The sequence below is a fragment of the Acipenser ruthenus genome, chromosome 11 (assembly GCF_902713425.1).
Source record: "Acipenser ruthenus chromosome 11, fAciRut3.2 maternal haplotype, whole genome shotgun sequence".
NCBI classification, from domain to species: domain Eukaryota; kingdom Metazoa; phylum Chordata; class Actinopteri; order Acipenseriformes; family Acipenseridae; genus Acipenser; species Acipenser ruthenus.
Window position 1 is genome coordinate 1207726 of NC_081199.1, and position 9219 is coordinate 1216944.

The 9219-nt window shown below is 40.5% G+C and overlaps 1 long non-coding RNA gene across 1 annotated transcript; it reads left to right on the forward strand.

Moving 5' to 3' along the window:
* Positions 1 to 982: 982 nt before the first annotated feature.
* On the forward strand, positions 983 to 8936 carry LOC131739308 (uncharacterized). The gene is made up of 3 exons (XR_009330476.1): positions 983 to 1116; positions 2169 to 2431; positions 8284 to 8936. It is a non-coding gene; the product is annotated as an uncharacterized LOC131739308 (long non-coding RNA).
* Positions 8937 to 9219: the final 283 nt, after the last annotated feature.

Genomic DNA, 9219 nt, shown 5'->3' on the forward strand with positions numbered 1-9219 from the left:
TAATTAGAGCTGCCAATTAATCAAAGTTAACTTCTGCGATTAACGCGTACATTTTTTGGGAGATGATTTTTTTTTTAAGTGTGCTTAGGCGGGCAGCGAAGCAAACAGCTCACGGGTCAGAGCTTACATTGGTTGGGACGGGGTGGGGTTTACCGTGTTGCAGGGGGCTGACATTATTTTTTCTCCCACATGGTTGAATAATAAATTTCAGGGGGGGGGAGTTCAAACCCCTAAAACCACCCCCTAGCTACACCACTGCAGTGCACCTTCCCGAAGCAGGAATGTATAAAGAACGTACCTCTGAGGCTAGATTTGCAGCTCGTGGTTTTATGAGAACTAATTAGCAGCGCTATAAAACATTAATATCTTGCAGGAAGAAAACAATCCCGCAGGCATTGTAATCCCTTTGCAATGGATTTCAGGGTTCTTTCATTGAACAGTGCCCACAGCACTTCAGATAGAGTGTGCCTGGCAGACAGTGCAAACCAGACACATTAATGCAGGCAATCAAGAATACACTTCAGAAGCAATTTGCAACGATGCATTAAATAGACAATATAATGAAGATTCCATTGAGAGGCAGGCTATTTTTAAAGTAGACCTTTCTAATTACAGTAGCATAATCACAAGTATTAACAAATGCTTGGTTTTCGGTGGCAAGGAATGAGAATAAACTTAAAATATATGTTTAGTTACATTGACCTGCCATGGTGGGACATCCCCACCTGTAGAAAAGTTTTAGCTTATGTGTGTGTCTTTGTGCTTGTGTGTGAGCGTGTGCATGTGCGTGTGCATGTGCGTGTACATATGTGTTTGTGGGAAAGGCACCACATTTTAAATAGCAGCTACTGTTTTAATGCTCCACATTAACATTTTAATGTTATTAAGACCAAAAAAAAAAAACCTTGTGATAATAATAAAACATCTTGTGGGTAATTAATCTTCCAGACTCTCGGTGGACCCCTATCTCTCCCGGGGAGCAGCAGGCAGGCAGGAGATGTCCACTGGAGGAGGCACCAGACTGTCAACCCGCTGACAGCAGAAGGCCTTCTGTGATAAAAGAAGCCTGCTGCTCGCCTGAACCGGAGACCCTGGGAGGGCCACAGAGGAAGCCAGGTCTGATAATGCTCCCCTGACATCTCCAGCAGCTGTGCCTTAGCAAACCTGACAAAAAAAAACAAAAAAAAACAGAGAGGGTTGAGGCAACGCTGTTCAAACTAAAACATTGCCTGCTTTTCTTCAACGTTTTGACTAGAAATCTCTTTCTGAGTGTCTTCAGAAAGACTTGGTCATTGGACTTTAGTTTCTTTTAGTATTTCTATATTAGAAATGTATGAACTCTTGATATGTAATTCTCAGGAGTGACATGTAATTATTCTGTTTGTTTTAATGAAATGTTATTGTAATAATTGAATGAGAGTTTATATAAGTGGGGAATATGAACCTCTGTGTACGATTCCCACTGTTTCATTTCATCAGACAGAGTGGGAATAGATAGTCCCAGTGCAGTCCGTCTTTGATGACAGACAAGGCCATGTTTATGGCGTGTTACTCTGACAGCTGTCTGAGCAAAATATCTAATATTTTTAAGCTTCTTCAGGATAAACACAACTCTCTCTGTCTTTCTCTCACCTTGTCAAGCATTTCATTGTTAATAACTGATTATAGAAATCATAGCTTTTGTTTTCTCCCATTATAATGTGTGCACAGTTGTAGTTTTTGTCATCTGCATTATAAATTGCTATTATCTTTGAGAAAAGGCTTAAAAGTATAATTTTTTTGCATCATTTCCTAAAAATGGGGTCTTATTAAGTCAGGTTACAAAATCCGCCAATTTCAGGTCACTATTATTGCATCAACTTCATGGAAAAAGTCAGATTTTCACAATACTTTTATATATCTTGCATACAGCAAAATTAGCTCTGTCAGACTTTGAAAGTAGAACAAATTGCTAATGGCAAGAGCTAAAAGGAATCCATCTTTACCTTTTGAAAGTGACAGTTTAAAAAAAAAAGATAAGTGAGGTTCAGAGACTCAATTGGTCTCACATTTCTAGCCTAAAGCTTTTCCACCTTTATTTCTCTTCTTCTTCTTCTTCTTCTTCTTCTTCTTCTTCTTCTTCTTCTTCTTCTTCTTCTTCTTCTCCTTCTTCCTCATGTTCTTTTCAGACGTAACACAAATATTCCTGAGGAGCTCGTGCCTCTGGAATTCCATTGTGCCACCTGTTAGCGTAATAAGAGAGCCCCAGAAGTAAGGAGGGGCGATGACTGAGGACCCCTGGGGCAGGACCGCCATCGAGACCTGCAGCATCGCACTGGGAGAGGGTGGAGCGCACCTGAAAGCACAACAATGTTCACATTTCCAAAGAACTGGACTATCACAGGACAGACGTTTCAGGCCTCGCAGGCGCTGTTGTCTGAGATATTTGCAGGTATTTGTTTCTCCTTGGGTAGAGTGGATCTTGCGATGGGGGTCTCGACAGCAATACATCGAAATACCTTTTATCCCTTAGTTTCATCCTGCTGGAGTTCCCTGCTTATTAAGATGACTTCATCCAGATAAAATACAACGGAATATTGTACAGTCTGCAATAGGGAGCATGTTGAAAAGAGTTTATTTTACCATTGTTTTCTGATTCTTATATATATACGTTTACCATACTTTTACAATGCTTTCATATTATTTGGGCTTCACCATGCTAGCCTCTGCTTTGCCATACTTTTACCACACTTTGCTCTGATTTTACTGCTGTACAGCGTGTGCTTAAGCTGTGAAAGAGACTCTGTGGCTCTTTATTTGACACGTCCATCTTCCATTTGATTGCTTCCATCACTGAATAATCGATTCAGTAGCCTGCATAATCTTTGCTTTTAGTATTCATGTTGTATTTTGACATCTCCTAATACTTGCCTAACAGTAAGCGTGTCTCAACCCCCCAGTCTTTTATCATGCTGTTCACAATAGTATTCTTCACATGGGTCCCCCTCAAAAGAAAGAGTCGCACAGCTTCAGACTCAGGAATGAAATATGCTATTGAATGTAGTATTACATATGGATCAGCGCACTGATAGAGTACAGGCCATGATGTGCAGTCATTGTCACATGGCCCAGTCCCTCAGGTCAGATTGCAAAAATGAGGACCAATTGCCTTTCCAGAGTCAAGATTTGAATGAATCACTGGTCTGATTTAGACATTACAAAAGCCAGAAAGACATTCCCTCCAGTCTGATTATCTCAATCAGGTGCAGCTTTATAAATGCTGTGCTCTATCTGAACACGGCATGGTTCTGAAGCACTGGGGATTATCCCTCAGATAATTGTAAAAGAATGTGGCTGTTCCAGTCCTTCTCTAGGAAGGGCTCGTATCCGTGTAATTCATCTCAGGGGACAGCTGAGCAATGTGCTTGCCCTGCTGTCGCCTGTTTGTTCCGGGGCTGTCTCCATGGGCACAAGATTATTAGGAATAAAGTAGGCAACAAAATATATACATTTCAGCATCCATTTCCTCTGAAAATCCTTCAAATACTCAATGCTGAAACACAGCATAAACAGATAAACTATCCTGTAACATTTCCTTATTAAATGCAGACCTTAACATGTTTTCAGTAATAAATGCAGGGATATAGATCAACAAAGCAAAACAACTTGACCTGTTATTAAACAAGCAACCGAGGCTTTTCACTTATCCCCCAAGTGATTTATCTTACAGACTGTCAGCAGCACAGCCAAATAGCTCCAAGCATGCTTATCTCTGTTGCAAGGCTATTTGTCAAGACTTCACTCTCTCTGAATAACTTAGACCATTAGCAAATGGATTTCTTTCTGGTAACAGAGCAATGCCTTCAGGACGGTTTTGTCACAAAGCAGCTAGGTTTTCTTTCAGGTGCTGCCTGCACCAGTGTGGACAATGCAGAAAGAAACTAAGAAAAACACTCTGGTTTGAGGATGCAACGCATAGAGCCCTCCCTTTTTAACAAGCGGCGGTGATTGGGAAAGTTCTATCATGAATTCCATGTATTTTGATGCATTTTAGGTTTGCATTCTTCCACTCAGACTACTTTTTGTTCTCATAGTGGTGTGTTGGGATTCGACTTCCAGGTGCTGGTGATGAAGTTTCAGGCATAATATGGACCATTTTTTAAACTAATGAGTTTGTGACGTACAATTTGCATTAAGCCTGTATGCTATTGGTTTGGTAAAAACGAATAGACAGAGAACAGCTTTTAAAAATTAGCCTCTGGACTAAGTGGGTTGCCAATGAAATGTTGTATAATAATTGCATTGTTTTCTATTCATTGTGTTATTTTCACTGTTTACCAAGGTTTCCAATTGACAAATATACCTGTTCTGCAGTTTTGAACAATTTTCAACAAGTCTTGGCAGACAATGCTAAGATCCTACTATGTCTAATTCAATTTCAAGAAAATGATGGCAGGTTATTTAGCATTCCATAAAGCCTTTGATTCTTCCTAAACGATCTTCTGTCACTGCAAAACTGTGGCACGCTATATAATACATTTTATTATTAGATATATATTTTTATAATTGTTTATAGTTAATTTAATTACACCTTTTGAACATTTTAAAGTGAACTATTATTTATTTCCAGATAGATCTCGCTTTACTCAAAAGTGACCTGCACTTTCCCGTACCAAGTCAATGGCAGGTCTCCATGTGTGTAACAGAAAATCTTGTAATAAGCTTGATTCCCTAGCGATGGTGCTTCATACACTTCCCCATCCTCCATATTTCAGCATGGCCTGGCCTTAAGCTAAGACTTTTCAAAGTAGTGCAATTGTATTGTATACCTTCCCACTACAGGGGAGCAGTTCCAATAAGCATTGCAACAGGATTTTAAACGGCATTGAAATGAGATTCAGAGCAGGCAATTAATCACACTCCCAGGTGCTGACTCATTCTTTCACAGCCCTGTTTATTTTTGTGGATCTGTTATCTCTCTCTGCTAACTGTAGGAAGAATAACTACGAAGCGACAGAGTTAATGGAATAATGGACTAATAATGGTCTTCAAACTCACAAGGACACTGGCACATCAGTGCCATCTATTGGTCATTGCATTCAGAAACCTGAAACAGGAGCCCTTTGTAGCAGGTCAAAGACATGTTACCTGGTTCAGTTCTAAAAAGTCAAGGCTATATTTAAGAGTTTTGTGTTCGCTGTCATGTGTGACAGAGGCGATTGCTTGAAAATGTACAGAGATGCAAAGTGCTTGGTGGTTGCTGCCATGAAAGCTGCAACTTTGCTGTCGTCTTTTTTTTTGGAAAAGCTGCATACAGCATATGTATATACTTATATCTTTTCCAATAAGGTTTTAAAGCAGTAGGTTGTTGTAAGAGCCTGCAATTAAATGATTTGCAATATTTGTCTATTACCCAACTTGCTAAAATGCATATTAGGATAGCAAAACCTTTATGCTTTTGATGTTTCTGTGTATATAGAATTATCTAGTAAATTACACTGTGTGAAACATGATCATTTTCAAATCATCTTAATAAAAGGAGGCACAAGACTCAAACCCGAGGTCTGTGTTAATATAATACATCGAGTGTAAAGGGAGGGCACTCTTCAAACATTACCATACATGCATGTAACTATTTACTTTTACTAACAAATAATACTCGATGAAAGATGCTGGTTTTTGGCACCTGGGACTCTGGCTAATCATTTTTCAAATAATATTTACCCTTAAGAAGTAATTGTGCACCTGTATTTGCAGTTTTATAAATGTTACGCACAGTACCTGTTTTCATTATTAATCCGAATGAAATGAAACAAAAGCTTTTTGCACTTCTCGTATGGACAGATCATCCGTATGCAGCAACACGTTTGTTGAAAAGCCTGAATTGAGATGTAAAGAAAAAGAAGGCTGGTAGTTTTCTTGCTGTTTACAGAACACGATGGGGAAGGATGTTGAATATCCGCTTTTAGAGATTTCACCTGCTGCCATCTTTCACTAACGCTGTTCAGGTTGTTTTATTTCTTGCATCACAAGTCTACATGTCATCACTTGACTTTATTGATCAAAGCTCAGGTGCAAAGTGTGGACCGCTGAACACCTTGCTCATGATAAGCCCCCCTTTCTTTCCCTTTTTATACAACTTAATTGCGTAAAATAATGTTCACTGATTCGGCTTAAGTGGGTAAACATGGTCTGAATGCTTCCATTTTCCTTAACAAAAATAAATAAATAAGTGTATCAAGCTTTCAGTGCAGCACAAATAGCTGCTAATGGGATCTAATTAAGCTACATTAGACGCTGGCTGTCCTATTGCATGGTCTGCTGACAGCTCCTGTTAAGGATCTATTATATGAGCATGAGTATTAAAAGCAGGGATACAGTTTCAAACAACAATAGAGCTAACATGTGCTTTTTACAGCTGCTGCTGCTGCTGTCTCTCTCTCTTTTAAACTGGAAGCTCTTTTATGAATTAGAACTTTGAGCGATTGCTGGATTCTATGGAACCCACACAGGGGAAGCTGGAAAGGTTGGAACTGGGTCACACTGGGTACAAAGTGGTATTAGCATTGGGATTAATTGGGATCCTGAAAAGCTTGTCATCCACCGAATGCTTCTTGCATGGTGATTAAATGTGATGAATAGGTTTGCATGAATACGCCTACGCCTACTATCTCATTTGTGTTTTGCATTTGCAAAAAAAAAAAAAAAAATCCATCATCCAACATTACAAGGTGCAGTAGTTCACCTGGAACATCCCATGTATGCTGTATCAACCTGCATTTGATACGTACATGATCGAATTGCATCTTCATACCCCAAGCTAGCTTCCCATGCAAACCAGTTGACTCCCCAAGCTTTTTATAAATCCAGGGCAGGTTAAATTTTCATCAAATATATGAAAGCTTTATCCTGCATGTGGTCTAGACTGCAGCCAGGTACTTCCGTTTCAGTTCATGTGCATATTTGCAAAGCTGAATGTCAGGGTTTGGGATACAGCATGGCAAACAAGCTCTCAAATCTGCTCAAACGGACGCACATCATTGCTGTGCACATTGTAGTTGAGACTGAGCACTGCACACAGCTCCCTGTGTTATCTGTTCTTGTTCGAATGGTAAATGGTAATGGTAAACAGGCATGCTATTTTGTTATTGTTCTTTGATAGAAAGTGCTGTTTTTTTTGGGGGGGGGGAGGGTTTGGCAATTAGTCGTCTTGTATTTCCAACACAGACAAAGATCTGATTCTGGGTCCGAGCCCTGGTCTGCCAAGGATGACAGATGCCACAAGCTGATTGGTCGGTTCCTGCTCAGCTGGGAGTCTGTCAACAGGTGCTAATTAAGCCAATCAGAATGGGAGGAAGTCCCACAGAAAGGATACTTTGTTACTCATTCTGTTTTTGGAAAAAAAGCACAGACCTTCTTTCTTTCTTTCTCCGTTGACTAGAACTGATACTGTTTATACCCGGCTTGTTTACAAGGGTGTTTTTTAAATCTCTATTATAGTGAAGTACTAAAATAAATACCCACACAAAGGGTCTTAATTGAGTCAAAGGTTTCATTGTTGTAGCATATAATAGCGCTGATGACAAAATTATTGCTCACCATAATACATGAATTTCAAAAGCACACAATGAGCAAATACCAGCTGAAATGCTTTCCTAGATTAAAAGATAACTCACTTGCATTCAAACTGAGAGAACAGTTAAGGCAGATTAATCCGCTGGGCTCTGTCCTGTAAAAACAAAAAGATATTTTCTCAAACTAAAGACACCCCATCACTGCTTCTCCTGCCCCTGTTCCTCCTAGGCTGGGTGCTTATTAAGAACCGTGAAGTCATAGTTTATTATTATCTAGTATGGCATTTCCAAACGGGTGTGATTGTCTTCAAAAAAGGAATTTGCAACAATGTGGAAGAGACAGTAAGACAGGGACTTGTTACTGTGTGAGTTGTGCTGGCTGCCTCTTCAGAGTGTCCTGTACTGTACAAGTCCCTTTATCAGGAGAGTGGGGCTCTTCAGCCTTGGTAATAAGTGGCCTGGGTCTTTGATTGAGGGCTTTATTTCCGCTGATCTTTGCCCCCAGGAAGTGCTTGGGGAGGAGCAGCAGTTAATCAAGGCAGCACTTAGCTGAGGAGGAAGGGATCTCTCTTATCAGCTGCTCTGCAGGAACCTTGGCCTACAAGTGAAGACTGATGGCTTTTGTGAAGAAATAAATATCTATCTTGCTGAAATGTTTCTGTGTAGTCCTGCGTTAATGGAGAGGTCAGTTCCAACTAACGATGCAGGCTGGTATTTTTTTTTTTTTCAGGAATTACTACAGTAAGGTCACGTAAGAGAGTTGACGAATCAGAGTGAGGTACCCGGCCCATCGATGGATCCTAGGAGCGAATTGATCCCAGAACTGCATCCAGACAGCTCTTGAATGGAAGAGTGCCACTACCCTCTGTCCTGCTGTAACTAACTACTCACTGTACAAACCTCTGGCTCTAGATTCTGTGCGGTGTTTGAAATGGCTACAGGGGTACACTTTCTTGGGACCTTTGAAACGTTGATCAAGTCTCTCCTAACTCTTCCCATCCCCTGTACAAAGTTAATGAAGCAGTGTCTGTATGTGTCAAGATTTGTAATGTGTTCAGGTCATTATTTTAAAGTGAGTTTGCTTTGCTCTTTCAGTTTGGAGCTTTGAACCGCTAATGGTTATGAGTCTACAAAAGTTAAAAAATAAAAGCTGAGAAGCCGTTTCAGTTTTGGAAAATCAACCGGCTTGCTGTTCAATGTTCCAATCTAAATATTTAACTCTATTTGATTGTTCCTTAACCTAAACCTCATGAAAGTGGGGCTGGCTGGCAACCCCACCATAGATTGTTTGGTTATTTTGGGACGGGTACCTAAATCACACAGACACACACGCACACACACACACACACACACACACACACACACACACACCCACACACACACACACACACATACACACACACACTCACACACACACCCCCACACACACACACCCCCCCCACACACACACACACGCACGCACGCACGCACACACACACACACACACACACACATGCACTCATAAACACACACACACGCCCACACACACACACGCCCCCACACACACACATTTATAAAGCCTGGATGCCATATTAAAACAATCATTAACACTATGCTATTGAAGCGTGTTGTTGTGAATGGCACAGCTAGCAAACCAGTGCCACCCTCCCATGGCCAGCTTTGGCCA